This window comes from Hemiscyllium ocellatum, chromosome 10 (genome assembly GCF_020745735.1).
Source record: "Hemiscyllium ocellatum isolate sHemOce1 chromosome 10, sHemOce1.pat.X.cur, whole genome shotgun sequence".
Lineage (NCBI taxonomy): Eukaryota > Metazoa > Chordata > Chondrichthyes > Orectolobiformes > Hemiscylliidae > Hemiscyllium > Hemiscyllium ocellatum.
Genome location: NC_083410.1, coordinates 80,313,535 through 80,326,717, shown reverse-complemented (window position 1 = coordinate 80,326,717; position 13,183 = coordinate 80,313,535). Strand labels below are relative to the sequence as shown.

Here is a 13,183-nt window from a genome sequence, read left to right as displayed (position 1 = left end):
AAACAGCTGAATTTGCTGCATTTACTGTTCCTGGCTTCAGTCATTAATTCTTTGCTGCAGTTTTCTATTCAACATTGAATGCCCTCTGGGCACAATTGCTCTTGCTGCACTCAATACAGACACTGTTTATTTTAGCTGTAATGTTATTTTGTAGCCTGAGTTAGGCAGCTGTACCGTTTATCAATATTCTTCTTCCTGCTTCAGGTTCTTGCTTTCCTCCCTTGGTGTAACAAACTCAGCTGACATCAGAAATTCTTTAATCAAAGGGTGTGTAGCAAGGAATTTTGGCTTCAACTACCCAGTGCTGTGCCTGGGTGTTAATTAAATAAGCTTGCAGCTGGTTTTAATAATGCCAGAGCTGTGAAATAAGAGCACAAGCTTTAGTAACGTGACAGTGAACGAGCAAGTTATCAAGAATGTCTCGGTTGCTACCACCGGGCAATCTGGAAAGATCTCACCATTTGCAAAGGGTTTAATCACTGGCGTTGGAATGACCTGGCTCAGAATTCATATATTCAACCTTAACATCGATCAGTACTCATCACAATTTTACCTGTGATTTTAGGCTAATTTCTCTAACTTCCTTCCCTGTTTCTTTTCCCAGTGATTCCCCCATGTCAGGAAATACCCATGACTGACAGGGCATTTGCTCTTAGCTTATGCTCATGCCATTCTTAACTTACTTGAAATAAGGAGCCAAGTAGATGGAGGAAGAGTTGAATATGTTTCTCATCATACTAACAAAGGTGGGTGCTCCAAAGTATGTTCTATTGAGTATAATTTTAAAGTTAACACTAACTCTCAGCTCTGTTATAATTCCTCTTTTCAACTTGCAGCTATGTTCCTTTCTGGTGTTAGTTAACTTTCCCATTAACATCTCAGTTGAGATGCTGACATTATAGTTGGACAGGCAAGTTGTTATATTATGTTTCTAGAATGTTGACAGATGAATAAAGTGAAAAGTTATCTTTGAGCCAGTAATTGTTCCTCAATGTATTTAATTTTCGTTTTTGAGCAGATAATGGACTATATTCCCTATCACAGCATGAGGGTATATTAAATTAAAAACATAGAGGGTTAAGATCTATGTTTGCTTTTAACTGTTAGTTTTCTCAAATTTTATGGAGTGTTTCTCTTCACAAGGCTCAGTGAGTACTTTTGCCTAGTTACCAATCTCACAGAATCATAGAATTCCCTACAGTGTGGAAGCAGACCATTCAGCCCATTGAATGCGCACTGACCTTTCGAAAAGCATTCTACCTAGATCCAACCCTCTACCCTATTCCTGTAACCTTGCATTTCCCACAGTTAATCCACCAACCTGGACACGATGGACAATTTAGCATGATCAATCCACCTAACCTGCACATCTTTGGACTGTGGGAGGGAACTGGAGCACCCACATGAAACGAATGCAGACTTGGGGAGAATGTGCAAACTCTAAACAGTCACCCAAGGGTAGAATCGAACCCGGGTGGCTGGTGCTGAGGCAGCAGTGCTAACCACTGAGCCACCATGCCCCCCCCCCATTAACTTGTCTCATTAACTAACAATCAGCCATGATGACACCACTCTCGTATAATTCTCACCCCATCCTGCCACCTGCTATTCCTGGAGAAACTCATCACTGCTCGGATATCCAGGAACTAACCAGCATCCTTGTTGTCAGCACCATCTTTAAAACTTGTTGTGGACCCGGAAGAACACCATCAGTCTGGAACTACCCTGCATGGTTGTTGATGTTTATGCTGGACATGGCAGACAAGGGAAAATAAACATCTTGTTTTGTGCCTATGGTTTTGGAGATTCTAGTGGATGAGGTGGTGCAAACATAGGATGTCCTCTTCTCACATGACCAGCAGAAAAGGTCACAATGCCTGACCATGCCGGCCTGGTCCAAGGTTATCACCCAGATCAGTGCACCCTCGTCTGTCTGGAAGAATGCACAGCAATATAGGACAAAGGAGAGGTTTATAAAATAATGAAGGGCATGGATAGGATAAATAGACAAAGTCATAGAGTCACAAAGATGGACAGCATGGAAACAGACCCTTCGGTCCAACCGCTCCATGCCGACCAGATATCCCAATCCAATCTAGTCCCACCTGCCAGCACCTGGCCCATATCCCGCCAAACCCTTCCTATTCATATACCCATCCAAATGCCTTTTAAATGTTGCAATTGTACCAGCCTCCACCACTTCCTCTGGCAGCTCATTCCATACACGTACCACCCTCTGCGTGAAAAAGTTGCCCCTTAGGTCTCTTTTATATCTTTCCCCTCTCACCGTAAACCTATGCCCTCTAGTTCTGGACTCCCCAACCCCAGGGAAAAGACTTTGTCTATTTACCCTATCGATGCCCCTCATAATTTTGTAAACCTCTATAAGGTCACCCCTCAGCCTCCGACGCTCCAGGGAAAACAGCCTCAGCCTGTTCAGCCTCTCCCTATACCTCAAATCCTCCAACCCTGGCAACATCCTTGTAAATCTTTCAAGTTTCACAACATCTTTCCAATAGGAAGGAGACCAGAATTGCACACAATATTCCAACAGTGGCCTAACCAATGTCCTGTACAGTTGCAACATGACCTCCCAATTCCTGTACTCAATACTCTGACCAATAAAGGAAAGCATACCAAACACCACCTTCACTATCCTATCTACCTGCGACTCCACTTTCAAGAAACTATGAACTTGCACTCCATGTCTCTTTGTTCAGCAACACTCCCTAGGACCTTACCATTAAGTGTATAAGTCCTGCTAAAATTTGCTTTCCCAAAATGCAGCACCTCACATTTATCTGAATTAAACCCCATCTGCCACTTCTCAGCCCATTGGCCCATCTGGTCCAGATCCTGGTGTAATCTGAGGTAACCCTCTTTGCTGTCCACTACACTTCCAATTTTGGTGTCATCTGCAAACTTACTAACTATGCCTCTTATGCTCACATCCAAATCATTTATGTAAATGACAAAAAGTAGAGGACCCAACATCGATTCTTGTGGCACTCCACTGATCACAGGCCTCCAGTCTGAAAAACAACCCTCCACCACCACCCTCTGTCTTCTACCTTTGAGCCAGTTCCGTATCCAAATGACTAGTTCACCCTGTATTCCATGAGATGTAATCTTGCTAATCAGTCTCCCATGGGGAACCTTGTCGAATGCTTTACTGATGTCCATATAAATCACATCTACTGCTCTGCCCTCATCAGTCCTCTTTGTTACTTCTTCAAAGAACTCAATCAAGTTTGTGAGACATCATTTCCCACGCACAAAGCCATGTTGACTATCTCTAATCAGCCCTTGCCTTTCCAAATACATGTATATCCTGTTCTTCAGGATTCCCTTCAACAACTTGCCCACCACCGAGGTCAGGCTCACTGGTCTATAGTTCCCTGGCTAGTCCTTACCACCCTTCCTAAACAGTGGCACCACGTTTGCCAACCTCCAGTCTTCTGGCATCTCACCTGTGACTATCGATGATACAAATATCTCAGCAAGAGGCTCAGCAATCATTTTTCTAGCTTCCCACAGAGTCCTCGGGTACACCTAATCAGATCCTGGGGATTTATCCACTTTTACCCGTTTCAAGACATCCAGCACTTCCTCCTCTGTAATCTGGACATTTTGCAAGATGTCACCATCTATTTCCCTACAGTCTACATCTTCCAGATCCTTTTCCACAGTAAATACTGATGGAAAATACTCACTTAATTAGATTAGACTTACAGTGTGGAAACAGGCCCTTCGGCCCAACAAGTCCACACCGACCCGCCGAAGCGCAACCCACCCATACCCCTACATTTACCCCTTACCTAACACTACGGGCAATTTAGCTTGGCCAATTCACCTGACCCGCACATCTTTGGACTGTGGGAGGAAACCGGAGCACCCGGAGGAAACCCACGCAGACACGGGGAGAACGTGCAAACTCCACACAGTCAGTCGCCTGAGTCGGGAACTGAACCCGGGTCTACAGGCGCTGTGAGGCAGCAGTGCTAACCACTGTGCCACCGTGCCGCCCTTAATATCTCCCCCATTTTCTGGGCTCCACACAAGGGCTGCCTTGCTGATCTTTGAGGGGCCCTATTCTCTCCCTAGTTACTCTTTTGTCCTTAATGTATTTGTAAAAACTCTAGATTCTCCTTAATTCCATTTGTCAAAGCTATCTCATGTCCCCATTTTGCCCTCCTGATTTCCCTCTTAAGTATACTCCTACTGCCTTTGTACTCTTCTAAGGATTCACTCGATCTATCCTGTCTATACATTACATATGCTTCTTTCTTTTCCTTAACCAAACCCTCAATTTCTTTAGTCATCCAGCATTCCCTATACCTATCAGCCTTTCCTTTCATCCTGACAGGAATATACTTTCTCTGGATTCTCGTTATCTCATTTCTGAAGGCTTCCCATTTTCCAGCTGTCTCTTTTCCTGTGAATATCTGCCTCCAATCAGCTTTCAAAAATTGTGGCTTCATACTGTCAAAATTGGCCTTTCTCCAATTTAGAACTTCAACTTTTAGATCTGGTCTACCTTTTTCCATCACTATTTTAAATCTAATAGAATTATGGTCGCTGGCCCCAAAGTGCTTCCCCACTGACATCTCAGTCACCTGCCCTGCCTTATTTCCCAACAATAGGTCAAATTTTGCACCTTCTCCAGTAGATACATCCACATACTGAATCAGGAAATTGTCTTGTACGCACTTAACAAATTCCTCTCCATCCAAACCTTTAACACTACGGCAGTCCCAGTCTATGTTTGGAAAGATAAAATCCCCTAACATAACCACCCTATTATTCTTACAGATAGCTGAGATCTCCTTACAAGTTTCTCAATTTCCCTCTGACTATTAGGGGGTCTATAATACAATCCCATAAGGTGACCATCCTTTTCTTGGTTCACAGTTCCACCCAAATAACTTCCCTGGATGTATTTCCAGGAATATCCTCCCTCAGCACAGCTGTAATACTATCCCTTATCAAAAATGCCTCTCCCCCTTTCTATCCTTCCTGTAGCATTTGTATCCTGAAACATTAAGCTGCCAGTCCTGCCCATCCCTGAGCCATGTCTCTGTAATTGCTATGATATCCCAGTCCCATGTCCCTAACCATGCCCTGAGTTCATCTGCCTTCCCTGTTAGTCCCTTGCACTGAAATAAATGCAGTTTGTCCCTGCCTGCCCTGACTGTTTGACTTGCTTTTGTTCTCAACTGTACCAGTCTCAGATTGATCTCTTTCCTCACTATCTCCCTGGTCTCTCCCGCCGCCACCTTACTAGTTTAAATCTTCCCGAGCAGCTCTAGCAAATGTCCCTGCCAGTATATTAGTCGCCTTCCAATTTAGGTGCAATCCGTCCATCTTGTACAGGTCACTTCTACCCCAAAACAAATTCCAATGATCCAAAATTGCGAACCCTTCTCCCATACACCAGCTCCTCAGCCATGCATTCATCTGGCCTATCCTTCTATTCTTGCCCTCACTAGCTCTTAGCACTGGGAGCAATCCAGATATAACTACTCTCGAACACCTCCTTTTAAAATTTCTGCCTAACTCCCTTCAGAATATCATCCTTTTCCCTTCCTCTGTCATTGGTTCCAATGTGGACAATGATCTTTCCTGGCCCCTCTCCCCCGTGAGAACATTCTGCACCCTCTCTGAGACATCCTTGATCCTGGAGCCAGGGAAGCACTACACCATTCTGCTTTTTCTCTGCTGGCCACAGAAACGTCTGTTTGTACCTCAGACTAGAGACTCCCCTAACACAATTGATCTCTTGGAATCCGACGTACTCCTCATTGCATTAGAGCCAGTCTCAATACCAGAAACCTGGCTGTTCGTGCTACGTTTCCCTGAGAATCTATCACTCTCTACATTTTCCAAAACAGCATACCTGTTTGAAATGGGTATATCTACAAAAGACTCCTGCACTAGGTGCCTACCTCTCTTACCTTTCCTGGAGTTAACCCATCTATGTGACTGTATTTGCAACTTTTCTCCCTTCCTCTAACTGCCATCCATCACATACTGTTGCTATTGCAAATTCCTCATTGCTTCTGTCTCTCCAACCAATCCATTCAATCTGATAAGATTCGCATCCAACAGCATTTATGGCAGATATAAAAAGTCTTTTCCCTGTGGTGGGGGAGCCCAGAACTAGAGGGCATAGGTTTACGGTGAGAGGGGAAAGATATAAAAGGGATCTAAGGGGCAACTTTTTCACTCAGAGTGATATGGAATGAACTGCCAGAGGAAGTGGTGAAGGCTGGTACAATTGTAACATTTAAAAGGCATTTGGATGGGTAAATGAATAGGAAGGGTTTGCAGGGATATGGGCCAGGTGCTGGCAGGTGGGACTAGATTGGGTTGGGATATCTGGTCAGTATGGATGAGTTGGACTGAAGGGTCTATTTCCATGCTGTACATCTCTATGACTCTATGACTGCTACTAACCAAGACCTCATGTTCGCACTAACCCTGCCACTGTACTCACCTCCCACTAAGGCTCATGCTCTATCTATTGCCTGCAACATTTTCCCTCACTATATGTTGTCACCAACCCTAACCTCTGACAACACTAATCCTACATGCCTTCTGTGCTGCCTACTTACTTACTTGTTCAGGATAAGCCACCATTGTATTAAAAGTAAGAGCTGCCTCTTTCACAATATGAGGAAAATAGCTCACAATAGGACTGAAAGGGTATAGATGGGTGGTGGGCTGCATGACATTTATTTCCTCACTCATTGTGAGGAGAGAATCTGGTATCTGGCCACCCAGGCAGCTGGGGGACTGTTTCCAAACCATTAGAGCAGCATCTGAAGCCGCCCTCGACTGACTGTAACAGTACTTCCAGATCGAAGGTCATCTCCCTGACTTGAGGGCTGTTGTCAATCACAACAAGCTTCCTGCCTTTGTGTCTGAGCTAAATTACATGGCAATACAGTAGTACTGTCAGCCTGGCATCTGGCTGAGGGGCAAAGCACAATGTTAAGGCAAAGCAAGGACTCTGTGAGCATCAATGTAGGTTCAAAATGAGTGTGCACTAAGAGAGCAAAAGAACAGGCAGAAGCTGCAGCCTGGCCTTGTCCTTAAGCTCAGTATATTCCCCTGAGTTCACAATGTCCTTGCCAGCACATTACAATGATGGTTACTGTTGCAGCCTGAGGGATAGCATTGAAGTGCAGTTGCATAATATTTGTAGTTTGGAGATGTATGTTGACTGTTCTTAGAATCTGACACATGTTGGATGCCAATGTCTGTGCATGTTGGCAGCATGATGCTGGTGCTCCAGGAGTTTGCCCTGAGATGTTAGTGCCTAGAGTCCATAATGGAGACTGCCCAGAGAAAGTGGCAAGCTGAATCTGACTTTCATATTGAGAACTCTCAACATCTACTTTGTTTGGCATTTTGGTAAAGTAGGAAGCTAAACATTAAATGGGCAATTATGACATTTAACAAGCTATAATCCCTTAATTGGCAATTCACTGCTGCCTACCAAGAAACTTACTTCAGCACTTGAAAGACATAAAAGGTATAAGTTTCTCCCAATGTGGAGGTAGGCTACACCAGACATCTCACAATTCTACCACATTTCCATGCTACAGCACAAGTTGTTCAGACCTTTATAAGACTTGGCTCAGAGGATCTGTTGTTGTTACTGTTACTGTCCAAATGTATTGGAGATCCTGTCACCTTGTTTTTGTTTCTGTTTCAAAGCAGTGAGATAACAACGTGTCTACGAGCAGTTTCTTTGCGATGCTTGTGAAATATTACATTCTAGATACAGACTGTCCAACTGTTTGAAAAGTATCATAATTGCATAAAAATGTAAAGGGAGCTGATAACAGCATGTTTATAAATTGCTAGGGATTAATTGAGGATTTTTGGTGCTAATTATTTTTCATTACCATAGGTGACAATTACAAAGGCATTATTGAGATAGAATTATGAAAGCCAGCTATTTCAAGTAATTCAAGCAGCTATTTAGACCTTAAGATCACCTGCCATTAATCCTAATTCCAATACTATTTAAAAGTTCAGTTATTGAAGCAAGCCTTGCTGGGTAATTGAGTTGGAAGAAATTATATATGTCAGGTTATTTTCTCAAAAAAAAGGGTGGAATTAAGAATAATTTAATGCATAAATACCAATAAATTTAATGAAGCCTGGTTTCAATTTTAGGATTTACCCAGTCTGTCTATACTCCTCCCTACACATATCTTATTTGGAAAAGATAGAGCAAGAGCCAATCTCTACATATTTCTATATTTACTTTCAGAGTTGCATATTACACGCAAATAACACCTAACTCAACTACCACAGTTTTAATTTTACTATTTGCATGGGCTCAATTAATGCATACCACCGCTGTACAACTAAACATAATATAAATTATAGTTAATATTGCTGTTTGTTGTTGGACTTTAATCTCAGCAATGTTGACGGATCCATTAATTTTCTAATTCATCTTTCAATTGTGCTGAATACAATTATTTATTTTATAGCTCTGCTGCTTTGCAGTTTTTTTTTATTATACCAATCACTGGGTATAGTGAGCAATTATATGGACATTAACGTGCCTGGTATAAGTGGTAGGTACTGTATCAATGAATTTGATACTCATTTGATTGCATTTAAGTGACTGGATTTGGGTGACGATTATCCTGTTGTGATTATTATTTTTGCCGGTTTTTGTTTTATTTTATTAATTTTTGGCATCAGTTTTCTTCAGCTGGTAAATTTTGCATAAAATGTTATCTGCAATAACCCACTATAATTGGCAGTCAGGCATTTGCTTGGGATGCTAATTTAGGCTGATGCATTGACATTTAACTAAAGGAGATTCCAGTGTGACATTGAGCATGACCATAAAAAAAGTTACGCAGGGAGGAAAAGCTTTTAAAAGATTAATAAATAAACATGTTGAAACTATTATCCTGATCTTACCTTTGGCAATTGAGAGAGCAGAGTTTGAGGGAAGCTACAAACCATCCAGATCTCATCCAAGTGTGATTTTAGCTCCTTTTTTGATAGCTTGAGCTGCCAACCAAAACCAGAGGGCAGTGACAGGTAATTGGTGCGTGGGCGCACTAACCCAGGTTGCAGGATGGCTCTGCTCGAAGAGTGAAGAATAAAATGACTGGCTTCTGTTGAGTGGGCAGTGTTTTTATTGGACCCTTTAAGTTGCAGAAGTAGTCATTTATTGTGTGAAACTTGAATATTGCTAAAAGATGTGTTTTGTTGAAGTTTTTTGTTTTACATTTATCAAGACAATTCACAAGAGTGAACAAAATAAAAGAAAACTGCATTTGTATGAATGAGAGGAGAATGCTGATTGATTGGTAAATGGACTTTGGTTATAGAGACAATGCCACTGGGAATGTATCAGTTAGTGGTAATTAAGTGTCAGTAATCATTCACTGGTACATTCTTCATGACAACATCTCTGCCGATCAGAGTTCATGTGCCAACCAATAAACACTATCCTTTCATACAATATCGATGTTAGTTTGTTACTGGTATTATAAATTTTCCTGATGAGTGCAAGACCAAGCTCTTTGACAAAATGCATCATTTGTGGTAGAAAGCATATAAGAGAAAATTTTGCTTCATCTAAATGTAGCTAAACTATTAAAATCATTCCTAAAACTGTTTATTTTACTTAGGAACTGGTATGAGTCATTCGTCCTTTACAAATTCTCAGATCATAAGCTTATGTCCTATAAAAAGAAGCTAGCACCTACTTCAAGTGCAAATAACTGAAATTTCTACTTAGTTCTGTGTATAATTAAGATTCTAAAATTGTATGAGGAGTGACAAGCATTCTCTGTCAGTACATGTATTAAGTCTGCAACCAAATCTAAAAATACTGGAAATACTCAGCAGGTATACCAGCATCTGCCAAGAGTAAAACAGCGACTGTGTTTGTGAGTCTGGAGGTGGAGGAGGTGTGCTAATCCAACTCCGCTCCCCTCAAACTAACCGGCTGTGATTGGGCTATCTTCCCTTACAATTAGCCTCTAACTCCATAATCTGCCAACTTCATAACAACCAATCTCCAGCCTCTAAAAGCCCATGTGATTAAATACCCTCCCAAATCTCCAGGATAACTCCTCATTCTCTCCCTTTTTCCCTTGATGAATCTCTCCCTCCCCTCTGATTGCAGGTATTCCAGTTGAAGCCAGCCTCTCAACCTTGCTCATTGGAGCATGGACAGAAACTTACAAATTCAGTAAGACCTCGATATTCCTCGCATTTCCATATTTCCCATCTGCTCAACGATATAATAATATTCTCTCTCAGGAGAAAAATGTTCTGATTTCCCTCTTCACATTAATCCTTAGTTTTAAGTTCCTCTGGTTCCCAAATTGTAAAAAAGCAGAATCCAACTTTCACTACCTGAGGTTTACCTGACAACAATGGCAAGATAAAGACAATTCTAAACTTAATGGCAGCTTTGTTTTGTTGGGCTGAATCTTAGGTTTGTTTTTGGTTAAGTATAAGTTGCATAAAGTATTTTGGAGAGATTTTTGCTGTGAAGCCCAGCAAAATTTCTGACCATAGCTTAACAATTTATATGTTGTGGTTCTGTTCATTGAGCTGGGTGTTTGTGTTGCAGACATTTCGTCCCCTGTCTAGGTGACATCCTCAGTGCTTGGGAACCTCCTGTGAAGTGCTTCTGTGATCTTTCCTCCGGCATTTATAGTGGTTTGTCTCTGCCGCTTCCGGTTGTCAGTTCCAGCTGTCCGCTGCAGTGGCCGGTATATTGGGTCCAGGTCGATGTGATTGTTGATTGAATCTGTGGAGGAGTGCCATGCCTCTAGAAATTCCCTGGCTGTTCTCTGTTTGGCTTGTCCTATAATAGTAGTGTTGTCCCAGTCGAACTCATGTTGCTTGTCATCTGCGTGTGTGGCTACTAAGGATAGCTGGTCGTGTCGTTTTGTGGCTAGTTGGTGTGCGGCTACTAAGGTCGTGTCACACCAACTAGCCACGAAACGACACGACCAGCTATCCTTAGTAGCCACACACGCAGATAACAAGCAACATGAGTTCAACTGGGACAACACTACTATTATAGGGCAAGCCAAACAGAGAACAGCCAGGGAATTCCTAGAGGCATGGCACTCATCCACAGATTCAATCAATAAGCACATCGACCTGGACCCAATATACCGGCCACTGCAGCGGACAGCTAGAACTGACAACCGTAAATGGCAGAGACAAGCCACTATAAATGCCGAAGGAAACATCACAGAAGCGCTTCACAGGAGGCTCCCAAGCACTGAGGATGTCACCTAGACAGGGGGCGGAAACGTCTGCAACACAAATCCCAGCTCGGCGAGCAGAACCACAACAACGAGCACCCGAGTTCACAAACTTTGATTAACAATTCATATGATATTTGCCCAGCCCCATGGCGCACCTCAGGTCCTATTCTAACCCATCTTACCATGCATCATTGCTGGAACAGTTTGCCAGTCAGCAGATATCTGCCGAAAGACCAACATTCCTGGTATAAGCACTATATTTGAAACATTACTGTGCACCCAAATAAGCACTGGCATTCTGAAATTGCCTGCTCAGCTAAGGAAGTTCTCAGAAGATGTCAGAAGATATACCATGATTCTCTGACAGGGACTGAGAGGCCCTGGCCAAGTGGGTGCAGGGAAGGGGGTGGACCTCTTCCTGGAGTGCCAGCAGAGGAGGTCACAATACCACCCACTGGCAGCCTGGTCTGAGGTCAATGCCATCTCCATAGACTGCAGGAATGGGCAGCAGTGCTGTAAGAAGGTCAATTACCTTCTCCATTTTTCCAGGGTAAGTGTGACACTCTTCTTGCTGCTGACTCACACTCTATCTCTGCGACTGCACCTACCTCCCTATAAAACTCCTGCTCTACTACTGTCAATGTTGCAACATCTTCCCTCATTCAATCTCACCACCATTACACCACCACACCACTAACCCTGCACCACCCATGTCCTCACTGCCCCTCGAATGCCTCACCACTTTTTGCCCACCTGCATCAGGACTAATAGCTGGACAATGCACTTTCATTTGACTCATTTCCTCCCTCTCTCTCATTCTAAGTGAAGAAAGTCCATAACAGATAAGCGAGATCCATAAGGTGGAGAGATATGCAATACAAGTCTCCTCAGCTCCTGTTCGCAGAGAATCCTGACTCTCACAGGGCAAGACTGAGACTGCTCCTGCAGAACTGGTGAAGTATTTATGCTCTGTCAACCAAGTGAGTCCCACTCTTCAGTCCACTGCAACTCTCAAGGTAATCTCTCTGTCAGTGTCATTCATTGCACAACATTTCTAAACACTGGCTGTGATGTCTTCTCTTTCTTTTGCCTTGCAGGCTCTGCCAGCATGTCCATTATCGTTACTATGAAATGGTCAGCTCCCCCATAACCAGCTCCTTGACCTTGTGTTGATGCTATGGCCTTAAGAGGTGCATTTTGTCCTGTTTTTGTTTATGAAAATCTGTTTTGATAGAGGTGCTGAAGGTTTACACCCGAAATGTCGACTTCTTTACCTCCTGATGCTGCCTGGTTTGCTATCTTCTCCCATCCTCCTGCCAAGCCAATAACATAAATGATTTGTCAGTGTCATAGCAAAAGGACAAATGAGAGGAAATCAAATCAAAGCAGGGCAGCACGGTGGCCTCACAGGACCAGGGACCTGGGTTCAATTCCAATGTCTGTGCGGAGTTTTCACGTTCTCCCTGTGTCTGTGTGGGTTTGTTCTGGTTTCCTCCCACAGTCCAAAGATGTGAAGGTCAGGTGAATTGGCCATGCTAAATTGCCCATAGCATTCAGGATTTGTAGGTTAGGTGTATTAGTCAGGGGGTAAATGTAGGGGAATGGGTCTGGGTGGGTTACCTTTCAGAGGGATGGCGTGGACTTGTTGGGCCAAATGACCTGTTTCCACACTGTTGTGATTCTAACAATTCTAAACAGCTTGGGAGGTCTTGTTTTTTTGTTATTGGAACAATAGAAACAGTCTGAATGGGTGGGGTCAAGCTTCCACAAACCAGATTCTGTAGTTTTCCTTTTCAGTAGCAGTTGCTGGGATTTTGAAGTGGGATGTGGCAGCTCTTAGTTCTCTCTTACAGTTAAAACCTGGGGTTATCTTCCTGCTGTTAGAATTGCATGTAAGACAATCTATTTCA

General features: G+C 43.0%; 1 long non-coding RNA gene across 1 annotated transcript; it reads left to right on the top strand.

The window, feature by feature from the left end:
• The first annotated feature begins 636 nt into the window (after window positions 1-636).
• Window positions 637-12,450, top strand: LOC132819475 (uncharacterized). The gene is made up of 3 exons (XR_009645091.1): window positions 637-746; window positions 12,097-12,289; window positions 12,371-12,450. It is a non-coding gene; the product is annotated as an uncharacterized LOC132819475 (long non-coding RNA).
• The last annotated feature ends 733 nt before the right edge of the window (window positions 12,451-13,183 follow it).